We start from the raw sequence: 26636 nt of genomic DNA, 5'->3' as shown, positions 1-26636 counted from the left end.
TGGATTGACTGGGTCTACATTAACAGGTAAATAAAGAATAATTTTCATGAGAAGATTTAACAAGCACTTGAGAGCTTCTTTTAATGAAGATTTAACAAGCACTTGAGAGCTTCTTTCTGACGTTCCAGTCAGATTAACAACAAAGTCCTGAAGTGGTTTTCTACAGCTGTAACCAGAACAAACCACCAGTTTTCACATTGAGCTCTTGAAGCCTATGTAGACATATGCTAAATATGTAACCTATCTGACCCCTTAAATTTGGAGAGCCTGCTTTTTTGAATAAGTGGTATTTACTCCTTCTCTAGTATTAATTAATTTCTGCCATTGTTCTTCATTTGGAGGTCACTGGAAGTGTGTGTGTGTATGTGTGTGTGTGTGTGTGTGTGTGTGTGTGTGTGTGTGTGTGTGTGGTCTATGACAATTTTTATATGATCTATGTAAACTAGTTCAATACACTTAAAATAGTTTTCTTAGACAGAACAAGATAACATGTAAGATTTACCATCATTCCAATGGTCTTAAAATTGCCCATGATTGCTGTCAATGTGCTAAGATTCACTTTTTAAACTCCATAAAGCTCCACCTCTTTCCAGAGAGCTACACAATCTCTTCTCTTCTTCTTGCCACTCTTACCACTACCTTAACTGTCTCCTTTACTGCTCTCCCTAAAATACTAGCTTGATAAGTTTTGGGAATCCACATCAGTGGGAAACGTTTTTATGAGAGGATTTAGCAAACGCTTGATCATTTTTGCTCTTCTAATCAGATTAATAGTAAAAGCAGTGGCATTGACTTCTGTAAATGTAATCAAAACACACTGGCTAATGTTAAAGCATTAGTGTTAAATCAAAATTTAGGAAGGAGAATCTGGCCAGGGAACAAAATTTCTATTGCTGGGTACTTTCTTTTTTTTTTTTAACTTACCTTGATATTTTAAATCTTTATATATATATATATATTTATGAGAAGGATAGGAGGAGAGAGAGATAGAGAGAAAGAACCAGATGTCACTCTGGTACATGTGCTGCCAGGGATCAAACTCAAGACCTCATGCTTGAGAGTCCAACACTTTATCCACTGCACCACCTCCCCAGTCACTTAAATCTTTATTTATTGGATAGAGACAGCCAGCAATCAAGAGGTTAGGAGGGAGATAAAGAGGAAGAGAGACACCTGCAGCCCTGCTTCACCACTCCCAAAGCTTTCACACTGCAGGTGGGGACCGGGGACTAGAACCCAGATCCTTATGCATTGTCACATGGGCACTCAACCAGGTGCACCACCACCTGACCCCTTGCTGAGTACTTTCTACAAAGTAGTTTGCCATGTACTTGGCATTCTCCACCCCATTTGAGAATGAATCAACTGAGATGTGGAACAGGTTCATCACTATTCTTTCCCTTGATATGCACCCAGTACCTGAAATTCAATCTCATATGCATATGATCTATAGTCTAGGGTCTTTCCACTAAGTCATTCTCTAGGAATATACCAGTATATCTGCTGTGGGATAAAGGGTCTTGGGGAAAGCTAAGTTGTTGTTTTGTTAACCTTCATTCAGAAGTACAAGAATATCTATGTGTATTTTTTTGTGTTTTTTTTAAAGCAAGGAGTGTATGTCAACTATTATTTTTCACTTATTTATGTTGAAGACCTAACAAATATAATGTGCTTTAGAGCCTCCTCAATCATATCCTAGAAAAGTATTTGCTTCAAGAAGCTGTGTACACTGTGGTTATCAAAGAAGACTGGATTAAAATCAAAAGCAATGTTATGACTACTGTAAAAGAAAGTCAGTGTTAAGCTGCATTACATGATGTTGGCTTATAGATTATCTATACTTCATAGATGGCATATTTAATTCAGAGAATGTTTTCTGCAACTCCAGCAATAAGAAGAGAGCTTGCAAAGCAGGTCCTACTGCATAAGGGAACTAAGGGAAATCAAAAGGCAGAATAGAAAATGCTTGTTAAAAATTTTAATAGGGTATCTGTTCCTTGAGAGGATTTTCTCAGAACTCCACACAGTTAAAGTCACCCAAAGAATAGAGTTTCTAATGTCTAATTGTTCATAATTCAGTTTTAAACATTTGCAAAATATCTCACCAACCTCCCCCCCCCCCAAAATAACACTCCTTTTTTAAAGATCTTATTTTATTTTTCCTCTCAGGGTTATTCTCTGGGGCTCTATGTCTTCCTTTCAAATACATCATGCCCATTTTTTTTACATGTGTCCCCATACCCATTTTTTAATGGAGAAACAAAGAGGAAAGTAGCCAAAAGAGAGAAAGAAGAAGGAGAAATAATTGCAGCACTGTTTTACCAGTCATGAAGCTCTCCTCCCCACATCCCCACCCCCACAGATGGGAACCAGAGGCTCTAACCTGGTTCCTCAAACACAGTAATATGTGTTCTACCAGGTGCATCACAGCCTGAGCCCTCCACAACATTTTTTTTAACTCTTGTGTGTTTGTAATGTGATGTTTCAGTCAGGTATATTGACTCCAAGACAATTTATCTATTTTTAAAAATAGATGAATGTGATGTCATGGAGAAGACATGGCTTGTAATCAGTGGTGTTCACAAAATAAATCGGTATTACCAGGTTCATAAAGAAACATGGATGGTGGTCCGGGAGGTGGCGCAATGGATAAAGCATCAGACTCTCAAACATGAGATCCTGAGTTCAATCGCTGGCAGCACATGTATCAGAGTGATGTATGGTTCTTTCTCTCTCTCCTCCTATCCTTCTCATGAATAAATAAATAAAATCTTTACAAAAAAAAAAAAAGAAGATGGGTGTTCTGTTTACACAGTGTATTTTATTTGCATTGCAGAAAAATCCACTGTAGTCCAACAAAGCCAAAACAAATTTCAGTCTGTCAAGACGTCAGGGATATATATATCATCAGACCTCCTAAATTCCAGTGAATGCTAAATTTTGACAAACATCTGTACTTGACTAGTAATCACATCTTTATGATTTTTTTTAATCCCCTTTAATTTACCTCTCCCAAAAAAGTCATTTTTCTGACTAAAGTTTTAAGTAAACTTGAATGGTATTACTGTATGCTCAGCATGAAAATGTACTGATCCTTCAAACATAAGGAATCTGAAAAAAGTGTTGTCATCTATAGCACAACTGTCTCAAAAAACAGGCTAGCTTGAGTATTGATCTGCAAAGTGCTTGGAACTTTTATAGGACCCTCGAGGAATTTCCCTGGGTCAGGCTACTCTCTTGTTCAGTTAATTCCTGAAACTTATGAGCCTTCTTTTCTCTGCAGTATGGAAAATTAACCCTTGCAGTGGTGTACTCATAAGTCATAAAAACTCTTTGTGTTTTGTGATTAACCTTCATTTTTTAAATGACTCAAGGGATTGAATAAATCTTTGAGTAAAGGAGTTTCCATCAAACATCTAATCTGCTGACAGACTGGAAGCTAAAAATAACTCAGCATAAAAGTTTCAGGGGAAAGGCCAAATAAAGAATTATGTGCACCAACCACTTGAGAATCCCCCCATAAGGCAACACACTACCCATAGAAGGCACATAACTTTAAATGACTGACTTGTGGGAAAGCATTTTTGCAATATGCTGAAGTGAAAGTATAAATAGGTTATAGCAAAACTACCAAAATATGTTTTCCATCTTCAGCTTTATATGAAGATGAAAAAGAATTGTCCCTCTTTAGTCTCAATTTCACCTTGCATGGTTTCAGTCACCCCACTATAACCATAGTCTGAAAATACTAATGTACAGTTAAGATATTTTGAGAGGCAGAGAGTCCATAGTTGCAACACTTTCATTATAGAAGAAGAATTGCATTATAACATTACACAAGTTTAAGTATTGAAGGAGAAAATATGTGATGAATTTCCACAATTGTCTTTAAAGATGTATTTGGAGAATACAAGTTCAGCAGTAAGAGAAACAAAGGCAAGAAAAAATAGAAGGCATTATATTAAACAAAAAAGGTTTTGCATCATAAAAGAAACTCCGATCAAAACAAAAGAATATCCTATAGAACAGAACACTCACACAATATGCATCAGATAAAGGGTTAACATTTAAGATAAACGAACTCCTCACTAAATTCAACAACAAAAATAATAACTAACCCTATTGAAAATGGAAGTTGAATAGACACATCACCAAAGGATCCTTAAAGAAAGGTCAACAGGCTTATGAAAAAATATATATCTTCATTACTTATCGTCAGACAAATTCAAATCAGGGCAACATAGGTACTACTTCGCACCTGTGAGATAGGTCTATATTTGAAAGGGCAGAAATTTCTGGAAGGCACATATGCTGGAGAAAAGGGAACTCTTATACTCTGTTGGATGGAAGACAAATGGAAGGGAGGCTGCGGAGCAGAAGCAGCTGTGTTTCTCTCCTCTCCTCTCCCCTACCGGGCCAACTAGGAATACCAAAGAAGACCACCAGGGAAGGCAACAAGACAGGACTAGAACAACTTCAGGAACCCACCAAATCACGGGTGAGTGCAAACACTTGTGGCTCATGGACAGAGAGGAGCCTAGGGAGAGATTAAGTGGCTGATAACAGTCTCACAGTTTACCAGTTGAAATACTACCTCCATTATGTTTCACCAACCAAAAGACAACTGAAGGGAGGAGAGAACTCCCCTAAAACTCATCAAATGCAACTGTAAGTCTCCATTACTCTTCCCTCAGAATCTGCGGCAGCTCCAGGAGACAAATAACAAACCAGGAAACTCTGGAGAAGATCTATAACTCAGTGGCCTAGCAGTGGGGCTGTGAGAGTCTCTTTGCATAACCACTGGATTATCTCTGCCCCACCCTGCTTTATCTCTTGGTTAGGAATCAGTGACTAAGCTAAGAAGCCTACTTATTACTTTAAAAGCCCTCAGGCTCCCATAGCCTACAGGGGAAAAAAAGAAAAAAAGATTTTAAGCCACTGAGCTCCAAGTCAGAGATTAAAATAATATTGAAACAACAACTGTCACTTTCCACAACAGTGAGTTCTTTAATTACCTTACTTAGACATAAGTCAATGCAGGCAAGAGTGATCAGTAATTTGAAAAGTACTGCGAGAGGGATCTCATAACATACTATATAAAATGGTTAAACCAACAAAAAGAAATATTGGAGAAATGAACCAGGACAAGAGTCCAGTGAGAAGCCCTTCAAAGGGTGAAGCACAAAATAATGAGGTCAACATCCAAACACTAGTTAAGGAAATAATGAAAGGAGTGAGTAAAGAGTTTGAAAGAATTGTTATCAGAAATACAGAAACAACAAATGAGACACTGGAAGAAAACACTAATTATCTCAAGGTTATTAGAGAGCTGAAAGATGAAATAGCTGAGCTAAAGAACACATCTAGCTGAACAAGCTAAAACAGTATCAGAACAGGCTAACAAAACAGATGAACTCTAGAAAACAGTAGAGGGGAGAGAGAATAGAACAAATGAGGCTGAAGAAAGCATTAGTAAGATCGAGGATGAATTAGAGACAACTAAAAAAGAAGTAAGAGATCTCAAAAAGAGATAAAGAGATACTAAAAACAATAACAGATACCTATGGGATGACTTCAAAAGAAATAATATGCACATTATTGACTTACAATAGGACGAAAAAGAGGGAGGGGAAGAAATCATTCTTCAGGACATAATAGCTGAGAACTTCTCTAGTCTGGACAACATCAAAGACATATAGGTTCAAGAATCCCAAAGGGTCCCAAACAGAATTAACCCAGACTTAAAGACACCAAGACACATCCTATTTAGAAAGGAAAGGAATAAGAATAAAGAAAGGGTCCTGAAGGCTTCAAGAGAAAAACAAAAAGTCACCTACAAAGGAAAACCCATAAGATTAGCAGCAGACTTCTCCACACAAGCACTACAGACCAGAAGAGAATAGCAAGATATCTATCAAGTGCTCAATTCTTCTTCTTCTTCTTCTAGCGTTTGCCCTTCTTCCGTAGACCGTCAACAGCGTCAGGTTGAGCCTGATGTAAAGTTTTGAGACCTTCTTTAAATGTGGAGAGGTGGCAGTCGTTGACTATGTGGGTCATAGTCTGTCTGTAGCCGCAGGGGCAGTTCGGGTCATCTCTGGCTCCCCAGCAATGGAACATAGCGGCGCACCGGCCATGACCTGTTCGATAGCGACTGAGGAGGGCCCAATCACAACGTGCTAGGTCAAAGCCAGGTTGACGCTTGCAGGGGTCTGTGATGAGGTGTTTGTTCTTGACCTCAGCTGACTGCCAACTCTGTTTCCAAGAGACTGGAACAGAGAAGTTCAGTGTAGGCGTAGGTGACCAGATTGGGTGACGAGACGTCAAGCGTTGGACAGGGTGGGCGAAGATATCTGCGTATATTGGCAGGTCCGGTCGAGCGTAGACTTGGGAAATGAACTTAGATTATGCCGCATCCCGACGAATATCTGGCAGGGCGATGTTGCTAAGAACTGGCAGCCATGGAACCAGGGTGGAACGGATGGTTCCAGAAATTATCCTCATGGAGGAATATAATTTGGAATCGACCAAGTGGACATGGGGGCTACGGAACCAGACTGGGGCACAGTATTCTGCAGTGGAATAGCATAATGCCAGAGATGATGATCGTAGTGTGGAAGCGCTCGCGCCCCATGAGGAGCTGGCCAGTCTTGCAATGATGTTATTCCTCGCGCCCACCTTTGCTGCAGTTTTTATGAGATGTTCGTGAAATGACAGAGTGCGATCAAGAGTAACACCAAGATAGACTGGCTGGGCTTCATGCTGGATTCTCGTATCGCCAAGCTGCACATTAAGCTCACGCGAGGCCGAGGCATGGTGTAGATGGAAAGCAGATGATACCGTTTTTGCAGTGCTAGGGATTAGTCGCCATTTTTTACAGTAATCAGATATCAGAGACATGTCTTTTGTGAGTGTTTCCTCGAGGATGTCGAACTTGGATGCCTGAGTTGCACAGTAGATGTCATTGGCGTAGATGAACTTCCTTGAAGAAGTTTCTGGGAGGTCATTGATGTAAATATTAAATAGCGTAGGAGCCAGAACAGATCCCTGGGGGAGGCCACTTGAGACAAGTCTCCATCTGCTAGACTTGTCACCCTGATGCACCCGGAATCTTCTGTTTTGGAGAAGAAACGATATAGTGTTGGCCACCCATGGAGGCAGGCAGTGCTCAATGAGAAAGGCTTTCAACCAAGACTACTGTATCCCAATAGACTGTCATTCAGACTAAATGGAGGCATAAAACCTTCTCAGACAAGCAACAGTTGAAAGAATCAGCTTTCACCAAGCCTGCCCTGAAAGAAGTTCTGAAAGGTCTCCTATAAACAGTCAGAACACCATAAATAGGCCATATAAGAACACTCTAAAACTCTACAAGAATGGCATTAAATTATCTTCAATCTTTGATATCAATAAATGTCAATGGCCTGAATTCACCTATTAAAAGGCACAGAGTAGGAAGACGGATCAGAAAACACAACCCAACAATATGCTGTCTACAGGAAACCCATCTAACTCAACAAGGTAAACACAGACTCAAAGTGAAAGGATAGAAACTATCATACAAGCCAATGGCCCACAAAAAAGGGCAGGAACAGCTATTCTCATATCTGACATGATAGACTTTATAAAATCAATAAAATTTTAAAAGATAGGGATGGACACTACTTAATGCTCAGAGGATCAGTCAATCAAGAGGACTTAACAATTATTAACATCTATGCACCCAATGAGAAGACATCTAAATACATCAAACATCTACAGAAACAGCTACAGGAATATATTAATAGCAACACAGTCATAGTAGGGGACTTCAACACCCCACTCTCTCAACTTGACAGATCATTCAGGCAGAAAATCAATAAAGACATGAGGGAGCTAAATGAGGAGATAGATAAACTAGAACTATTGGACATTGTCAGAATCATTCATCCCAAGAAACTGGAAAACACATTTTACTCAAGTCTACATGGGTCATTCTCAAGGATCAACCATATGTTAGGCCAAAAAGACAGCATCAGCAAATGCAAGAGCATTGAAATCATCCCTAGCATCTTCTCAGATCACAGTGGAATTAAACCAACACTTAACAATCAACGAAAGAATAGTAATAGTCCAGGGAGTCAGGCTGTAGCGCAGCGGGTTAAGCGCAGGTGGCGCAAAGCACAAGGACCGGCATAAGGATCCCGGTTCGAACCCCGGCTCCCCACCTGCAGGGGAGTCGCTTCACAGGTGGTGAAGCAGATCTGCAGGTGTCTATCTTTCTCTCCTCCTCTCTGTCTTCCCCTCCTCTCTCCATTTCTCTCTGTCCTATCCAACAACGACAACAACAATAATAACTACAACAATAAAACAACAAGGGCAACAAAAGGGAATAAATAAAATAAAATAAATATTAAAAAAGAATAGTAATAGTCCCAATATGTGGAACCTCAATAATACACTACTTAACAACTACTGTGTCAAAGAGGAAATAAAGGAAGAAATCAAAATGTTTCAAGAGTTCAATGAAAATGAAGACACAAGCTATCACAATATTTGGGACACAGCTAAGGCAGTACTGAGAGGGAAGTTCATAGCCATACAAGCACACATTAGGGAACAAGAAAAAACACAAATAAACAGTGTGATTGCACATCTTAAAGACCTAGAAGAAGAAAAACAAATGAAACACTACAGCAACCAGAAGGACAGAAATCACTAAAGTTAGGGCAGAAATCAATAACACTGAAAATAAGAAAACCATACAAAAGATCAATGAAAGTAAATGTTGATTCTTCAAAATAGTGAACAAAATCTACAAACCTTTTGCCAGACTCACAAAACAAAAAAGGGAGAAGACCCAAATAAATCGTATCATAAATGAAAGAGGAGAGAGATATCACAACAGACACTGCAAAAATTCAGCATATCATGCAAGACTTCTTTTTTAAATTATTTTTATTTATTTATTTATTCCCTTTTGTTGCCCTTGTTGTAGTTATTATTGCTGTTGTTACTTATGTCATCGTTGTTGGATAGGACAGATAGAAATGGAGAGAGGAGGGGAAGATAAAGATGGGGCTAGAAAGATAGACACCTGCAGACCTGCTTCACTGCTTGTGAAGCGACTCCACTGCAGGTGGGGAGCTGCGGGCTCAAACCAGGATCCTTACACAGGTCCTTGCACTTCACACCATGTGAGCTTAACCCTATGCGCTACTACCTGCTTCCATCATGTGAGACTTCTATGAACAAATATATGCCACCAAGCTAGAGAACCTGGAAGAACTGAACGATTTCCTAGATACCTATGAACTTCCAAAATTAAGTAAAGAGGAACTAGAGATCATGAACAGGCCCATTACAGCTAATGAAATTGAAGCAGTTATTAAAAACCTTTCCAAGAATAAAAGTCCTGAACCAGACGGTTTTACAAATGAATTCTATAAAACCTTCAAAGGAAAACTAATACCTCTACTTTTAAAAGTCTTCCAGATAATTGAAGACACTGGAATACTCCCTTCCAGCTTCTATGAAGCCAACATTACTTTCATACCAAACTAGACAGGGACACAACCAAAAAAGAAAACCACAGACCAATATCTCTGATGAACATAGATGCTAAAATATTCAACAAAATTCTAGCCAACCGGATACAGCAGTATATTAAAAATATTGTTCATCATGACCAAGTGGGAGGTATCCCAGAGATGCAAGGTTAGTTTAATATATGTAAATCAATCGATGTGATCCACCACATCAATAAAAGCAAGACCAAAAACCACATGGTCTTATCAGTAGATGCAGAGAAAGCCTTTGACAAAATACAACATCCCTTTATGATCAAAACACTACAAAAAATGGGAATAGATAGAAAATTCCTCAAGATACTGGAGTCTATCTATAGAAAACCTATAGTCAACATCATACTCAATGGTGAAAAACTGGAAGCATTTCCTCTCAGATCAGGTACTAGACAGGGTTTCCCACTATCACCATTACTATTCAATATAGTGTTAGAAGTTCTTGCCATAGCAATCAGACAGGAGCAAGGAGTTAAAGGGATACAGATTGGAAGAGAAGAAGTCAAGCTCTCCTTATTTGCAGATGACATGATAGTATACATAGAAAAGCCTAAGTAATCCAGAAAAAAGCGTTTGGAAATCATCAGACAATATAGAAAGGTATCAGGCTACAAAATTAACATTCAAAAGTCAGTGACACTCCTCTATACAAACACTAAGTTAGAAGAAGTTGAAATCCAGAAATCAATTCCTTTTACTATAGCAACAAAAACAATAAACTATCTAGGAATAAACCTAAGCAAAGAAGTGAAAGACTTAAGCCCACACCTATGGGCATCTATTCTTTGATAAGGGGGCCCAAACTATTAAATGGAGGAAGGAGGCTCTCTTCAATAAATGGTGCTAGGAAAACTGGGTTGAAACATGCAGAAGAATACAATTGAACCACCTTATCTCACATGAAACAAAAATGGATCAAGGACATGGATGTTAGACCAGAAACTATCAAATACTTAGAGAAAAACATTTGTGGAACACTTTCCTACCTAAACCTCAAGGACATCTTTGATAATACAAACCCAATTGCAAGGAAGACTAAAGCAGAAACAAATCAGTGGGACTATATCAAATTGAAAAGCTTCTGCACAGCCAAAGAAACTATCACACAATCAAGGAGACCACTCACAGAATGGTTGAAGATCTTCCATCACGTGCCATATATCAGACAAGAGACTTATAGCCAAAATATACAAAGAGCTCAGCAAACTTAGCAACAAAAAGCAAATGATCCCATCCAAAAATGGGCAGAGGATATTAACATAACATTCACTTCAGAGGAGATCCAAAAAGCTAACAAATACATGAAAAATTGCTTCAGGTCACTGATTGTCAGAGAAATGCAAATAAAGACAACATTGAGATACCACTTCACCCCTGTGAGAATGTCATACATCAACAAGGACAGCAGCAACAAATGCTGGAGAGGCTGTGGGGACAGAGCAACTCTTCTGCACTGCTGGTGGGTATGTAAATTGGTGCAGCCTCTGTGAGAGCAGTCTGGAGAACTCTCACAAGGCTAGACATGGACCTACCATATGACCCACTAATTCCTCTCTTGGAGATATACCCCAAGGAATCCATAACACCTAATCAAAAAGATATTTGTACACCTATGTTCATAGCAGCCCAATTCATAATAACTAAAACCTGGAAGCAACCCAGGTGCTCAACAACAGATGAGAGGCTGAGAAAGCTGTGGTATATATACACAATGGAATACTACACAACTACTAAGAACAATGAACCCACCTTATCTGACCCATCTTGGTCAGAGCTAGCAGGAATTATGTTAAGTGAGCTAAGTCGAAAGATAAAGATGAGTATGGGATGATCCCACTCATCAACAGAAGTTGAGAAAGAAGAACAAAAAAGGAAACTAAAAGCAGGATTTGACTAAATCTGGAGTAGGGCACCAAGGAAAAACCCTGGGGTGAGAGTGAGGGTAGATATTCGGCTTCCCAGTGCGGCGGGGGGGAAGTGAGGGACTGCAGAAGTGGGGGACTGCAGAAGTGGGATGGTACACAGTCTTTAGGTGGTGGAAATGGTGTTTATGTAGACTCCTATTAATTTGTAGTCATATAAATCTCTAATTAATATGACAAGGGAAAATTGATTGTATGTTTCAAACTTTTTAAAGCACAGACTGAGTCTTTTTAATACATAGGGTGAGTCTTTGATATGTTGACTCTCTTAAAAGACTAGACCAGGGAGAACAGAAGCAACTAGTGGCACAGCTATATACAAATAATGTCAAAGGACATAAATTATGGTATGTTGTGTATGATACAGCAAATCCTAACAAAGGGATTTTTCAAAGTTAACCCAATTACCAAACAATGCGATTATAACAATAACTATCTATTGTCTTCTTGAACCCTAAGACAGCAGGAACCTCACATTTCTACTATAGAGCCTATATTTCCCACAGTCCTGAAACATTAGGGTGGGGTGCACTTTCCTGCATGCTTCTCTTAATTCATACCAAATAATATTACATTCACCAATCTCAACCTAATCAACGCAACAAGTACCACCTCAGCATGCTTCACTTCAGACTGTGTTCAGAGACTTCAAGTGTGGAATGACAACCCTTCAGCTTCATTACTCGGGTGAGACCTTTCCTTTCATAGTATTCTCTAATTCCATTCCAGGCAGTTCACTTCCTAAAACCTAGATATAGACCAGGTCCCATGAGATAAAGCATATGCTCATACATATCCATAAACTAAGGCAAAATATATACCTAAAAACAAAAGTACACACTAGTCTGCAGTGAGTACCCCCAACACTTCATCTCTACTATTCAAGCATTTAGGTCCATGATTGGTTAACAATTTGTTTGGCTTTGGATGGCAACTCTCTTTTCAGCCACCAGGTTCCAGATGCCAGCATGATGCCCACCAGACTTCCCCGAACAGACAACCCCACCAATGTGTCCTGGAGCTCTGCTTCCCCAGAGCCCTTCTCCATTAGGGAAAGAGAAAGACAGGCTGGGAGTATGGATCGACCTGTCACTGTCCATGTTCAGCGGGGAAGCAATTACAGAAGCCAGACCTTCCACCTTCTGCATCCCACAATGACCTTGGGTCCATACTCCCAGAGGATTAAAGAATAGGAAAGCTATCAGGGGAGGGGATGGGATACGGAGATCTGGTGATGGGAATTGTGTAGAGTTGTACCCCTCTTATCCTATAGTTTTGGTAATGTCTCCTTTTTTAAAATAAATTTTAAAAAAAAATTGTAAAGAGCGTGAGATATCCAGGGGACCAGACTGTAAAACAAATAAAAAATAATAATGAAAAAAAAAAAAGAAGTGAAAGACTTGTATACTGAAAATTATGAGTCACTACTCAAGGAAACTGAAAAAGACACAAAGAAGTGGAAAGATATTCCATGTTCATGGGTTGGAAGAATTAACATCATCAAAATAAATATACTACCCAGAGACATATACAAATTTAAAGCTAGCCCCATCAAGATCCCAACCACATTTTTTAGGATAATCGAACAAATGCTACAAATGTTTATCTGGAACCAGAAAAGACCTAGAATTGCCAAAACAATCTTGAGAAGAAAGAACAGAACCAGAGGTATCACACTACCAGATCTCAGATTATAATATAGGGCCGTTGTCATCAAAACTGCTTGGTACTAGAACATGAATAGACACACTGACCAGTGGAATAGAATTGAGAGCCCAGAAGTAAGCCCCCACACCTGTGGACATCTAATCTTTGACAAAGGTGCCCAGACTATTAAATGGGGAAAGCAGAGTCTCTTCAACAAATGGTGCTGGAAAAAAATGTGTTGAAATATGCAAAAGAATGAAACTAAAGCACTATATTTCACCAAATACAAAAGTAAATTCCAAGTGGATCAAGGACTTGGACATTAGACCAGAAACTATCAGATACTTAGAGGAAAATATTGGCAGAAGTCTTTTCCGCATAAACTTTAAAAGAATCTTCAATGAAACAAATCCAATTATAAAGAATACTAAGGCAAGAGACCCCTCACAGAATGGGAGAAGATCTTTACATGTCATACATCAGACAAGAGGCTAATAACCAAAATAGATAAACAGCTTGCCATACTCAAGCACAAGAAAACAAATAACCCCATCCAAAAATGGGGGGAGGACATGGACAGAATATTCACCACAGAAGAGATCCAAAAAGCTGAGAAACACATGAAAAAATGCTTCAAGTCTTTGTCAGAGAAATGCAAATAAAGACAACAATGAGATACCACTTCACTCCTGTGAGAATATAATATATAAGAAAAGGTAACAGCAGCAAATGCTGGAGAGGGGGTCAAAGGAACCTTCCTGCACTGCCGGTGGGAATGGAAATGGGTCCAACCTCTTTGGAGAATGGTCTGGAAACTTTCAGAAGGCTAGAAATAGACCTACCCTATGATCCTGCAATTCCTCTCCTGGGGATATATCCTAAGGAAGCCAACATACCCATCCAAAAAGATCTGTGTATACATGTGTTCTTGGAAGCACAATTTGTAATAGCCAAAACCCAGAAGGAACTCAGGTGTCCAACAACAGATGAGTGGCTGAGCAAGTTGTGGTCTATATGCATAACGGAATACTACTCAGCTATAAAAAACGTGACTTCACCGTTTTCAGCCGATCTTGGATGGATCTTGAAAAATGCATTTTAAGTGAAATAAGACAGAAACAGAAGGATGAATAGCGAATGCAAATGGGTCCAGACCCTATGGAAAACAATATGGAGATTTCTCAAAAGGAAGAAGGAGGAGGAGGAGAACAATTAATCTGCTCTTTGATCCAGCAATTCCCCTCCTAGATATCTAGAGAACACAATAACACTAATCTGAAAAGAAATGGGCAGACCTATTTTCACTGCAGCACTATTTATAATAACCAAGATTTGGAAACAGTCTAAGTTCCCAATGACAGACGAGAGGATAAGGAAGTTGTATTATATATACACTATGGTATTCTACTCTACTGCCCTATGAAAAGGTGAGAAACCATGATTATGCAAGAAGACTTTCATGCCTGAGGCTCTGAGGTCCCAAGTTCATTCTCCCACATCACCATGACCCAGAGCTGAGCAGTTCTCTAATTAGTGGGGGCGGGGGGAAGGGGAGAATGAAATCTGGACCATGAGATAGCTTACCTGGGAAGGTGCCTGCTGACCCATGCATGTGACCAAACTTTGAGCCCTGTCTCGTAATGGAAGAAGCTTATTGCTGGAGTGTCTTTCCCCCTTTCCTTTTCTCCCTCTGTTTCTGTCTCTGTCTAAAAATGTCATGCCAGAGTGGTGAAATCCATTTGATGATTCCCACCAAAAAAAATAATATTAATAATAATAATTATAAATCGTTTTTTAGCTACAAAATTAACTGAATTAGAGGGGATCATGCTAAGTGAAGCAAGAAGTCATAAAGAAAAAGACAAATACTGGATGATCTCACTCACATACAGGATTTAGTTAACAAAGCAAAGGATCAGACAGGGTGAAACATGAATAAATCCTTGGTCTACACCTAGAGAACTGACATCACTAAGGGGAAGTGGGAGAGGATTGTAAAAAGAGAGGGAAGCTAGCGCCTGGCAGGAAGAAAAGAACACACTAGTAGTGAGTGAGGAGAACTAGCACATATTTGAGGGAGACATAAAATTGAGCCCCTGAGACAACAATCGCATTATAAAATTTCCTCAATAAAAAAAATTAGTTTGAGACATTATTTAGGTTTCAGATGTGCACCATTATAAATCAACCTACAACTACATTAAATTCAATACTAAAGGGCAGAGGGGAGACAGCATAATGGTTATGCAAACAGACTCTCATGCCTGAGGCTCCTAAATCCCAGGTTCAATCCCCCGCACCACCATAAGCCAGAGCTAAACAGTGCTCTGGTAAAAAAATAAATAAATAAAAATAAAGTTTATTAAGTTCAATAATAAAATTCACTTCTATCCTTCACCACACAATTAGCCCCAATTAGCTGATTAACCCACCCCCTCACCTCTTTTCTTTTTTTTAAAATTTTTTATTTATAAAAAGGAAACATTAACTAAACCATAGGATAAGAGGGGTACAACGCCACACAATTCCCACCACCAGAACTCTGTATCCCCTCCCCTCCCCTGATAGCTTTCCTATTTTTTATTCCTCTGGGAATATGGACCCAAGGTCATTGTGGGATGCAGAAGGTGGAAGGTCTGGCTTCTGTAATTGCTTCCCCGCTGAACATGAGCGTTGACAGATCGATCCATACTCCCAGTCTGCCTCTCTCTTTCCCTAGTGGAGAAGGACTCTGGGGAAGCGGAGCTTCAGGACACATTGGTGGGGTTGTCTATCCAGGGAAGTCTGGTCGGCATCCTGCTAGCATCTGGAACCTGGTGGCTGAAAAGAGAGTTACCATCCAAAGCCAAACAAATTGTTGACCAATCATGGACCTAAAGGCTGGAATGCTGCAAATGAAGAGTTGAGGGTGGTCTCCGTTTTGTAGGTAAGTAGGCATATTTTAGTTATAGTCCAAAGAGCCTGTGGTTATACTAGTGGGGATTTTTTGGTTTTTTGTTTGTTTGTTTTGTTTTTGCCTGAGCCTGAAATCTGATATGCAGGTGGATCCTAATTATTGTCTGGGGAGATAATGTCATGGCTGGCAGAAGGGCCAGAAAGCTGGATCAGGGAAAAGAATAGCTCCCAAATATGTGAAAGGTATATAAATATTGTTGACTGTAAACTCCTCTCTTTTCTTCTGGTGAGCTCTAGTTGGTCTTCTAGTCCAAAAGCTTATTCATATTTTTTTTATCTGGCTCATCTGTTTGTTTATTTGTTTTTCCTATAACCACATAGGAGTGAAATCATATAGCTTTGTCTGCCTCCATCTGACTTATTTCACTATTCACAATGCTCTCTCAATTTAATTTTTATTAGCTTTATTTATTGGATAGAAACAGCCAGAAATCGAGGGGTGGTAGAGAGGGAGACACCTGCAGCACAGCTTCACCACTTGCAAAGCTCTCTCCCTGCAAGTGGGGACTGGGGGCTCAAACCCTAGTCCTTGCACATTGTAACATGTGCACTCAACCAGGTGCGCCACCTCCCAGCCCCTTGCCCTCTCAATCTATGTTGCTGCAACTAACAAGGTTTCATCAGTTTTTAAAGCTGAGTGGTATTCCATTGTGGATACACATACATATCTGTATTCATCCAGATTCAAATCATAGAAATAAAAACATATTTTACATCACTGGTTGACAAAAAAATAAGAATAGATAAGTTGGAACAAAATAGCTAAGTTCATTTATATTTGCATTATTCTTGAAGAGTGAATGACAGGTTATTATTGTTCCTAAAGTCCGTGTGTGTGTGTGTGTGTGTGTGTGTGTGTGTGTGTGTGTGTGTGTGTGTGTGTGTGTTCAGGGATGGAAAGGTTTAGTGAAGAATATATTAATTATGTCTTCTATTTTACAAGGTTGCATATTTCATTTTCTAAGTTTCTAAAGCCAGGATGCATTTCTCGGTTGATGAGAACATTTAATATGGCAGAGCTTTTGTTTTGTATGCTTTGCTTTCTTTCCTGTAAAGCTGCAGTAGAATCCATTGTACATCTTACAATCTATGATCTTTTAGAGTTGCAGAAAGACAGAATATGAGCTCTGTACAAGTGTAGAGAACAACAATGTCCTTCCCAAAAGAATCTTTCAGTTCCTGTTTCAATACAGAAGAAAGACTAACTCTTCCCCAAGGAAGAAGTTTCATCTGCTTGGTTTGATATTCACAATTGTGTTTTGTGAGTGCTTAGGTCAAGGTTTATTGAAGATGATTTTCCATTTTACTTTTAAATACTATTTTATGCCCAAGGCCTTCTGTCACCAGTCAAGTTAAAAAAAAAAAAAAAAAAACCCTCAAGCTGGGGGTAGTTGAATACTGTTGAACTGAATGTGATGTTCACATAACTTCAGTGGTATCCAATCCTCAGCAAAATTGCAAAATGAAAGACATTAGCATCTGTTGCTGGTATACTTATTATGATCCATCCTTTCCTCCTTAAAACACCAGCTCCAGGGGGCTGGGCAGTAGTGCACCAGGTTAAGCCCAGAGTTAAAAGCTCAAGGGCTGGCCTAAGGATTGCGGTTTGAGACCCTGGCTCCCCACCTGTAGGGGAGTTCGCTTCACAAGTAGTGAAGCAGGTCTGCAGGTGCGTCTATCTTTCTCTCCCGCTCTTTGTCTTCCCCTCCTCTTTTGATTTCTCTCTGTCCTATCCAACAACAATGGAAAAAGGATGCTTCCAGAAGCAGGAGCAGTGGATTAATAGTGCAGGCACCAAGACACAGTGATAACACTGGAGGCCAAAAAAAAAAAAAAAACAGCTAAAACCAGCTCCTTAGTTACTCTTTAGAATAATAGCTGCCTTCTCACATTGGGGAAAGAATGCAGTCTTCAGAGTCCCTGCCTCAACTCTCCATGTGTACTCTTCATTATTTGGACCCCTCCATATTTTTGTTTATGGCAGAAATGATCCTTAACAATTCAGCTAATAATGTAGGTACCAGCAAACATTGACCAAATCAAGCTTATTTGTCTGTTTTTGTAAATTGCAGCCCAATCACACCATTTGCTTAATGTTCTCTGTGGTTGCTTTTCCTCAACTATGAGAGTTAAGCTTCTGCAAGAGGATTATAAAATCTACAAAGTCTAAAACTTTGACTATCTGGTCATTCACATAAAGATTTACTAGGGGTCAGGTAATCGCGTACCCAGTTCATAAGTCATCATGTGAAAGGACCTGGATTTGAGCTCCCAGTCCCTAGCTGCAGAGGGGAAGCTTCACAAGTGGTGAGGCAAGTGCTTCTATCTTACCTAAAAGAATAGCATTTTGGTGAGGTAGGCATACAGCAGGATAAGTGCACATGGTGCAAAACTCACCAACTGGCATAGGGATCCTAGTTGAAGCCCCCGGCTCCCCACCTGCAGGGCGGGTTTTTCACAACTGGTGAAGCAGGTCTGCAGGTGTCTATCTTTCTCTCCCCCTTTCTGTCATCCCCTCCTCTCTCGGTTTCCGTCCTATCCAACAACAATGACAACAATAAAAATAAATACAACAACAATAAACAACAAGGGCAACAAAAGGGAAAAAATAGCCTCCAGGAGCAGTGGATTTCTAGTGCAGGCACTGAGCTCCAGCAATAACCCTGAAAGCAAAAAAAAAAAGAATAGTGTTTTTAACGGGACCTTCATGTCATTTAACAAGAATTTAATGAACACTGTATTGAACCAAAGTAAAAGTCTCTGGGATGGAGTGTATGGGGGGGGAGAATACAGGTCCTGGAAAAGGTTGACAGAGGACCTAGTGGGGGTTGTATTGTTATGTGGAAAACTGATAAATGTTATGCATATACAAACTATTGTATTTACTGTCAAATGTAAAACATTAATCCCCAATAAAGGGAAAAAATTTAAATAAAATTGTAAAAAAAAAGGGGGGGTTAATGAGAAGTCCTACCTGTGATAAACAAGATTATTTGCACAAGGATAAAACATGGATTTCATGGCTGAGTGGACTGGATTAGAAAACTGTTGGGATTCAGCAGTGAATTCAATATCATTCCCTTTTGTATAGCAACTGTCAAGAAAACTTTATCATATTATTTTGCATCAAGCAGAAAATATGCCCAGAAGGACATCAGGAATAATCATACAATACCCAAATGGTGTTTTGTGTTTTGTTGAATGTCAGAATTTTAGGGGAAAAAAAGTTCACAAATTGAAGCTTGTCTAAAACAGACCAACCAGGAATGATAACAAGCTTCAAAGTAAATAGCAAGAGTAAGAGCAATAAGAATAGACTGTTTAATTCTATATCTTCAACTGTTTGAAGAGATAACCTAAAGTTTTCATCTTGTTTGTAGCAAATGATCAATGAAGTAAAGAATGCCAACCATGTGGGCTCACTCAAAAGAGAATTACCTGAATTAGATGTACATTTATTAAATCTAGGATAGTAATAGCAGAGGTGGGGAGCTGAATGGTGACCCCTCTCAACTTCTCTCTGCTATCAAATAAAATAGAAAGGAAAGCAGAGAGCCAAGAAATGACACACCGGGTTAAGCACACATAGTACACAGCACAAGGACCCACGCGAGGATCCCAGTTGGAAGCCCCAGCTTCCCACCTGCAGGAGGGTCACTTCACAAGCAGTGAAACAGGTCTTCACATGTCTATCTTCCCCTCTCCCTCTATCTTCCTGCCCCACAATTTCCCTCTGTCCTATCAAATAAAATGGAAGAAAAATTTCCGCTAGGAGCAGTGCAGGTACCTAGTCAGCGACAACCTTGGTGGCAAGCAACAAAAAAAAACAAAAGCAAAAAAGGAAAGGGTTGGAGAGAAGAGGAAAGAGGAGAGGAGAAGACAGAAGAGGAGAGGAGAAGAGAGAAGAGGAGAGGAGAAGAGGGGAGGGGAGGGGAGGGGAGGGGAGGGGAGGGGAGGGAAGGGAAGGGAAGGGAAGGGAAGGGAAGGGAAGGGAAGGGAAGGGAAGGGAAGGAAGGGAAGGGAAGGGAAGGGAAGGGAAGGGAAGGGAAGGGAAGGGAAGGGAAGGGAAGGGAAGGGAAGGGGAGAAAAATTGCTTCCAGGAGTGATATAGAGTCCTATCGATAACCCTGATAGCAAAATAGATAAATTTAAAAAAATTAAATAATATAAAATTATGGGGCCTAGTGATGGTACACCTGGTTGAGCGCACATGTTACCATGCTCAAGGACCTGGGTTCCAGGCCCTGGTCCCCACCTGCAGGGGAAAAGCTTTGCAAGTGGTGAAGCATTGCTGCAGTGTCTCTGTCTCTCTCCCTTTCTTCCCTTACCCTTTCAATTTCTAACTATCTCTATCTGATAAATAAAAAAATTAATATAATGATTTTTTTAAAAAAATTATAGGGCAAGTGATTCATAAATAGTTGGAGGTTGAGATTTTTCATGAACTAAATTCTAAGAAATTTAACCAAGGATACTAAAGAACTTAATCCATAATTGTTTAGAATTCAGATGTTGGTTGAAGAAGTTTAAAGAGGACGCCTTACTGCAAACATCTTACCATGAAATTCCCAATTCCTTCGTAACATGTCTCCTACTCACATACCCCTCTTTGTTTTCATTCTGCTAGTCTTGTATCTTACAAAACGGGTTTTGATGAGAAAAACTCTTAGAATCTTTCTCCAAATCTGCCTTAAATATTCTAACCTCTATGTATATATGATTCCATTTCTCCAACATGAAATGACACCACAAGACATACTTCCTGCCTCAGAACATCTAAAGACCCCCCCAACACATACACATGTCATTCTTTGGGGGGGGGGGTGTGGTCTACAGTAAATGCAAGTTGTTGCTAGATGAATCAATTTTCTGTAAGACATTCTCACCCCTAGCCTAGGTCCTCATCCATCATCATGCCCCAGGACCTGAAAGCACTCCCCTCCAGCCCCCAGAGTCCTTGGCTTTGGAGAAATACAGCAGACCCAGCTCAAGATCTACTTGGTGTTTCCCCTTTCTATTCTTATTTATCAGCTCCTGTGCATGAGTGAGATCATTTCGTATTCATCCTTCTCTTTCTACCTTATCTCACTTAATATGATTCCTTCAAACTCCATCTAAGATGAGGTGAAGATGACTTCAGCTGAGTATTCCATTGTGCATATGCCACAACTTTCTTAGCTATTCAACTGTTGGACACCTAGGTAGCTTTGAAGTTTGGGCTACTACAAATTGTGCTGCTGTAAATATGTCTAATGATTAATCCATGAAGACTTTCCTAGTGATTCCAACAATCCGATTACGTCTACCATTGTGGATCTTTAGGATTTCTCACTCAAGACAAATTAGAGTTTATCTTTAAACAACATGGGGATTATGGACATTAACTCTTGTTCAGCCCGTTCCAATAAAAAATTCACATCATTTCTGAAACCCTGCCTCTCCAGGGCCCTGCTTCACTGGGGAAAGAGAGAGACAGGCTGGGAATATGGGTTGACCTGCCAACACCCGTGTTCAGCGAGGAAGCAATTAACAGAAGCCAGACCTTTCCACCTTCTGCACCCTATAATGATCCTGGGTCCATACTCCCAAGGGATAAAGAATAGGAAAGCTTTCTGGGTGTGGGGGGGAATACGATAGAGAGTTCTGGTGGTGGGAATTGTGTGGAACTGTACCCCTCTTTTCCTATGGTCTTGTCAATATCTCCATTTTATAAATTTTAAAAAATGGGAAAAAATTACAAAGCTCTTTGACTCCCCCAAATGTTAATTACCATAGTCCTTAGGTTATCATCAGGGAACTTGTTTCAAGACTCTTGTAAGTTCTGCATCCACACTTAGTGGAATCCATGATTATGGGTAGGAAGGTTCAACTGTATCTGTTTTAAGAATTCCCCATGTAAGTGGATCCAGATAAACCAAATTCCATATGTGGTTCAGGGGTCAGCACATAATACCTTATGCAGTTGCCTTTTTTCTACATAAGTCCTGACACTTAAAAGTGTCCTATCCAGGGACCTATACAGTTCAAGCCCCTGGTTCCCACCTGCAGGCAGAAAGCTTCATGAGTGGCAAAACAGGGCTGCTTTCCCTCTCTATCTCCCTCTCCTCTCTAATTTCTCTCTGTCTCTAATAAATAAATTATTTCAAAAAATAAATCTTTAATAAAAATTATTTTTAAAAGGTGTCCTATCCAGTTTATACCTAGCCGCACTCTGCTTCCCACATGAGAGGTGCCATAGATATAACTGCTACTAAAACCAAAAAAATTCCAAAATGACCAGAACTACTTTGAATAGAACTGATCCTGAATAAAATGATTGGATGATATAATACCTCAAAAACTTGTGACTCACTACAAAATGTGATCATTACACAGTTTTTGTAGTTATCAGACACAAAGCTGAGCATTTGTAAGTACAGGCATGTTAAGAGGTTTGGGCAGTGCTGTTCCTGGGTTGTTTAGACAGAATTAAGAATTCAGAGTTTCTGCCAAGGCAGATGTAATATCCTTTTCCACACAGTAAAGTAAATCTTCGATTTTTATATCAACTTCCTTTTTCATCCCTCTCCCTCTCTGAAATTTGTTTTGCAAGAACATTTTCATGCATTTATCTGCTTCCCTCAGCTTGTGAAATTACTCATCTCTGGGATGCATAATTGAGAGGTGTCCTATTACACCCGTGGGATTAGAGGTTTTATGAATCACTCTAACATGAGAAAAATGTTTGTGTAAGAAGCACTAGATCTATATAAAAAGGGCACAAAGAATTTCTAAATAACCCTGGCTCTTGGTTCAGGCAGGCCTACAAGGGTGAATTTCTGTACATGCAGGCTGAAAGTTCCCTATTGCTAACAACACTGAAATGTGAAAATGGGCTTCATGCAGGCAGGTGTTTTTCAATTGTTATCTTTGAAGTGTGCATTTTCTTTAGTTTTTTCTTCTCAGAAATCTAACTCTTTGATACTCTGGAAGGAAAAGGCTTTAAACCTCAGGTCAACCATCCCAGACATTTAACATTTTAATTATACTATGTTCAAATACAGGGACAAATATGATGTGGGAAAGCAACAATTATCTCTAACGTAAAGCAATTATGAGTTTCCTGACAGTGAATTTGAAAGGCTTCATACATACATCTTTTGAGATATATATAAAGACAAAGAGGTAGGGAATGAAAGAGACCACAGCACTGAAGATTCCTTCAATACCATGGGGACCAGGCCCAAACTGAGGGCACATACATGATTAAGCAACACACTATCCATGTGAGCTATACAACAACTTTACAACTTTCCAAAACATGAATTATTAGCTGTATTCTCCTTAATGTCAGAAGTTTTTGTTTTATTACTCAGAGGCTCTAGACCTCTAGATTCAGAGAGAGAGAGTTTACAGTTAAAGTCTAAGTGTGAACTACCAACATTCTTTGAGAACCACTCACAGTGGTTCCTTGTTCCATCAGGAATCACTGGAATTGCACTGAGTGATTAAGATGGTCCAGTAAAATCCTGTGTCTTTAAATGGCTAATATTGATCATGGTGTTGGGCCTAAGGAAAGTGTGGTTTGTGGTTAGAAGCCTTACAACGTTTAGTTCTCACCCTGTTGTCCTTTTCTCTTCATCCTTCTTTTGAAGGATTCCGACATACTCACTTTTCAGAAATTCTGTTCCTGAAATTCATTCATATAATTGGAAATGACTCACTGACTATAACACAAAACACCTGAGCCACAGCAAGAACTTGAATCCCATCCGCATCACCTCTTTTGCGATTCTAGAGAAATGAGACATCTTCCAAGGGTCAAGTGTTCAACCAAGTTACTGAAAAGCAGGTGGTGACTCACCTGGCTGAGTACACTTACCTGGGTTTAAACCTGGGTTTACCTCTACCTCCCCTTCCTCTCTCAATTATTCTCTGTCCTGTCCTATATAATGAGACAGAAATGGAGAAGAAGAAGAAAAAAAAAAAAAAAGGAAAAATGGCTGTTGGTAGTAGTGGATTCATTGTGCAGGCACTAAACCCCAACAGTAACCCTGGTGGCAATAAAAATTAAATTAATTTAATTTGAATTAAAATACCCTAGTTTGAAACCATCGCTGTTCGATTTGTCAGGTAACAATGAGCAGGGCAAATGAACAGTCTAATTTTTCAGGCCATGCAAATCTTAATGCTTTCACCACCATAGTAAAACATGGATTTGGTGGCTTAAACAATAGAAACTGACATCTCACAATCCTGAGGACTGAGAAGTCCAAAAATAGTCCAACTAATTCTGTTCCCAACTAAAGCTCTCTTTGTGGATAGCAGTTATCAAACTACTTTTTCTTCACTTATATGTGGTATCAGAGATAGAAATCAGGGCCTGGACCTCATATATGCACTCTACAGCTGAGAAATTTCCTTGGTCCTGTTTGGTTTTGTTTGGTTTGGTTTTGTATGAGAATGAAATAGAGACAGAGAAAGGGGCCACATATCCACAAAGTGCTGTTCCACCTTTCTTGTAGAACTTTTGTTTTGTCTTTTGTTGTCCTCTTGTGGTGCCAAAAATTGAACCCAGGCCTCATGCATGCAAGGCAAAAGCTCTACTACTAAATCATCTTCCCTGACCCACAAGCCACCTTGATACATTCTCACATTAAATTAAATATGAGAGAGATTTCACTTCTTTTGTTACAAATTCACTAATCCCATCAGATTAGGCCTTACTCTTCTGACCTCATTCTTTGTTTTCTTTAAAGATTTTATTTATTTATTTATTTATTTATTTATTTATTTATTTGAAAGATAGGAAAAGAGAAAGAAAGAACCAGACATCACTACGGTACATGTGCTCCTGAGGATTGATCTCAGGACCTTATGCGTGAGAGTCCAGTGACCTCCCGGACCACCCTACTCTTCTGACCTCATTGAGTTTCAATTACTTCCTTAAAGTCCTAACTCCAAAGGTGGTTGCATTGGAGATTTGGGCCTCAACATTTGACAGGGGATGTGAAGTGGACACAAGTTACAGTGATAACAAAACTCGCCCCCACACACACATCGAATTCATAGCTAAAGTTTTGAGTGATAAGTTTTGCTCAGGTTTACTTAATGGCTACCCATCCCTGTCCCTCTTCCTCCCCCCTTCATAAAGTTACTTCTCTCTGTGGGAGAACAGAATAAGGGTGGAGAAAGCAAGAGAAGGATGTGGGATCTTGCAACTCTCTCTTAGCTGTCCATGCATGTGGGTGGATCATAAAACCTTTTAATTTGAGGGTGTCTGGGGTTATTCACAGACAGCTGCCATTTGCTGGCGGTCTTGCTGAAACTCTGTGCTGTTCCATGTCTCCTTTAGCTTTGTGTGAGAACTTCCTCCATTCCTGCTCCTACGTGTCCACAGAGACCCACCCATAGTGTCACCATGACCTTTTTTCACCTTCTTACCAGGCTCCCTTTCAGAACTCAAACCTAGCATCTTCCTGTGGGGCCTAGAAAGATCTCTGAGGAAGGAATAATAAAGAAGACTGCCCTCCCTTACTGAGTTAAGTATTCTAACATTATCTCTCCATTTGCCAATTGCTGCCCATACAACCATCTATACCTATTTCTCGAAATAAACTGTATGTTCTTTAAGAAGATGACACTTTCTCTGCCCATAAGGAATACTTGCATTTAAATTTTTACATGATGTGTTTATTTCACTAAGAGAGGGAGAGGCCAGAGCACTATTCAGCTGTGGCATGGCATTGCCCAAAATTTAACCTGAGACCTCCTATCCCTGGGCTTAAAAGTCTAGTGTGCTACCTCAGTGCTAACTCTCTGCTGAACATCTGTATTCTAAAAATTAATATTTGGGGCTGGGTGGTGGTGCACCTAGTTGAGTGCACATGTTGCAATGCACAAGGACCCAGGTTCAAGCCCCTGGACCCCACCTGCGGAGGGAAAGCTTCACGAGTGGTAAAGCAGTGCTACAGACATCACTCTGTTTCTCTCCCTCTCTATCTCCCCTTTCCCTCTCAATTTCTGGTTATCTCGATCCAATAAAAAATAAAGATAACAAAAATTAAATTAAGAATTTTTTTTTAAAGTTAATGTTTGATCAGTTATGGAATGAATTGTTCAAAAAGAAATAAAGATTCTTGGAACAGCAAAATAGTTCACTTGAGTAGTGTGCTGCTTTGCCATGTGTGTGGACCAGGTTTGAGCCCAGCCTTTACTGCACTGGTCTCTCTTTCCTACTCCCCCTTCTTCTCCTCTGTCTGTATCTTTTTAAAAAATAAAATAAATAAAAAGAAAACATACTATGCAAAGTAAAAATTTGCCTTCACTATGAAACAGATGTTTGGGCACAGGGAAACTTTACAGATGCCCTACTAAAACAGAAATTGAGCTTGCATTACTAGATTTCCAGAACTGAGATTTTTCCATAGAGTCTCAGAATAACTCCCAATCTTTCACAGCCCTTTTATCTCATGTCCTGCTTGTGCCAGGTGTCTCCTGAAGTTTCACTAGGTCCTGTATTGAGTCTTGGTCTTCAGGACTAAAAGCAGACATCAACAGACTCTAGCTTCAA

At 39.7% G+C, this 26636-nt stretch overlaps 1 protein-coding gene across 1 annotated transcript in view; it reads left to right on the top strand.

Annotated features, from left to right (window-relative positions):
• The window catches only part of LOC103119301 (arylacetamide deacetylase-like), a 523062-nt gene that overhangs the window by 472051 nt on the left and 24375 nt on the right, over positions 1–26636 (top strand). The window lies entirely within an intron of this gene.

This window comes from Erinaceus europaeus, chromosome 9, assembly GCF_950295315.1.
Source record: "Erinaceus europaeus chromosome 9, mEriEur2.1, whole genome shotgun sequence".
Classification (NCBI taxonomy): domain Eukaryota; kingdom Metazoa; phylum Chordata; class Mammalia; order Eulipotyphla; family Erinaceidae; genus Erinaceus; species Erinaceus europaeus.
This window is presented reverse-complemented; position numbering and strand designations above follow the sequence as displayed.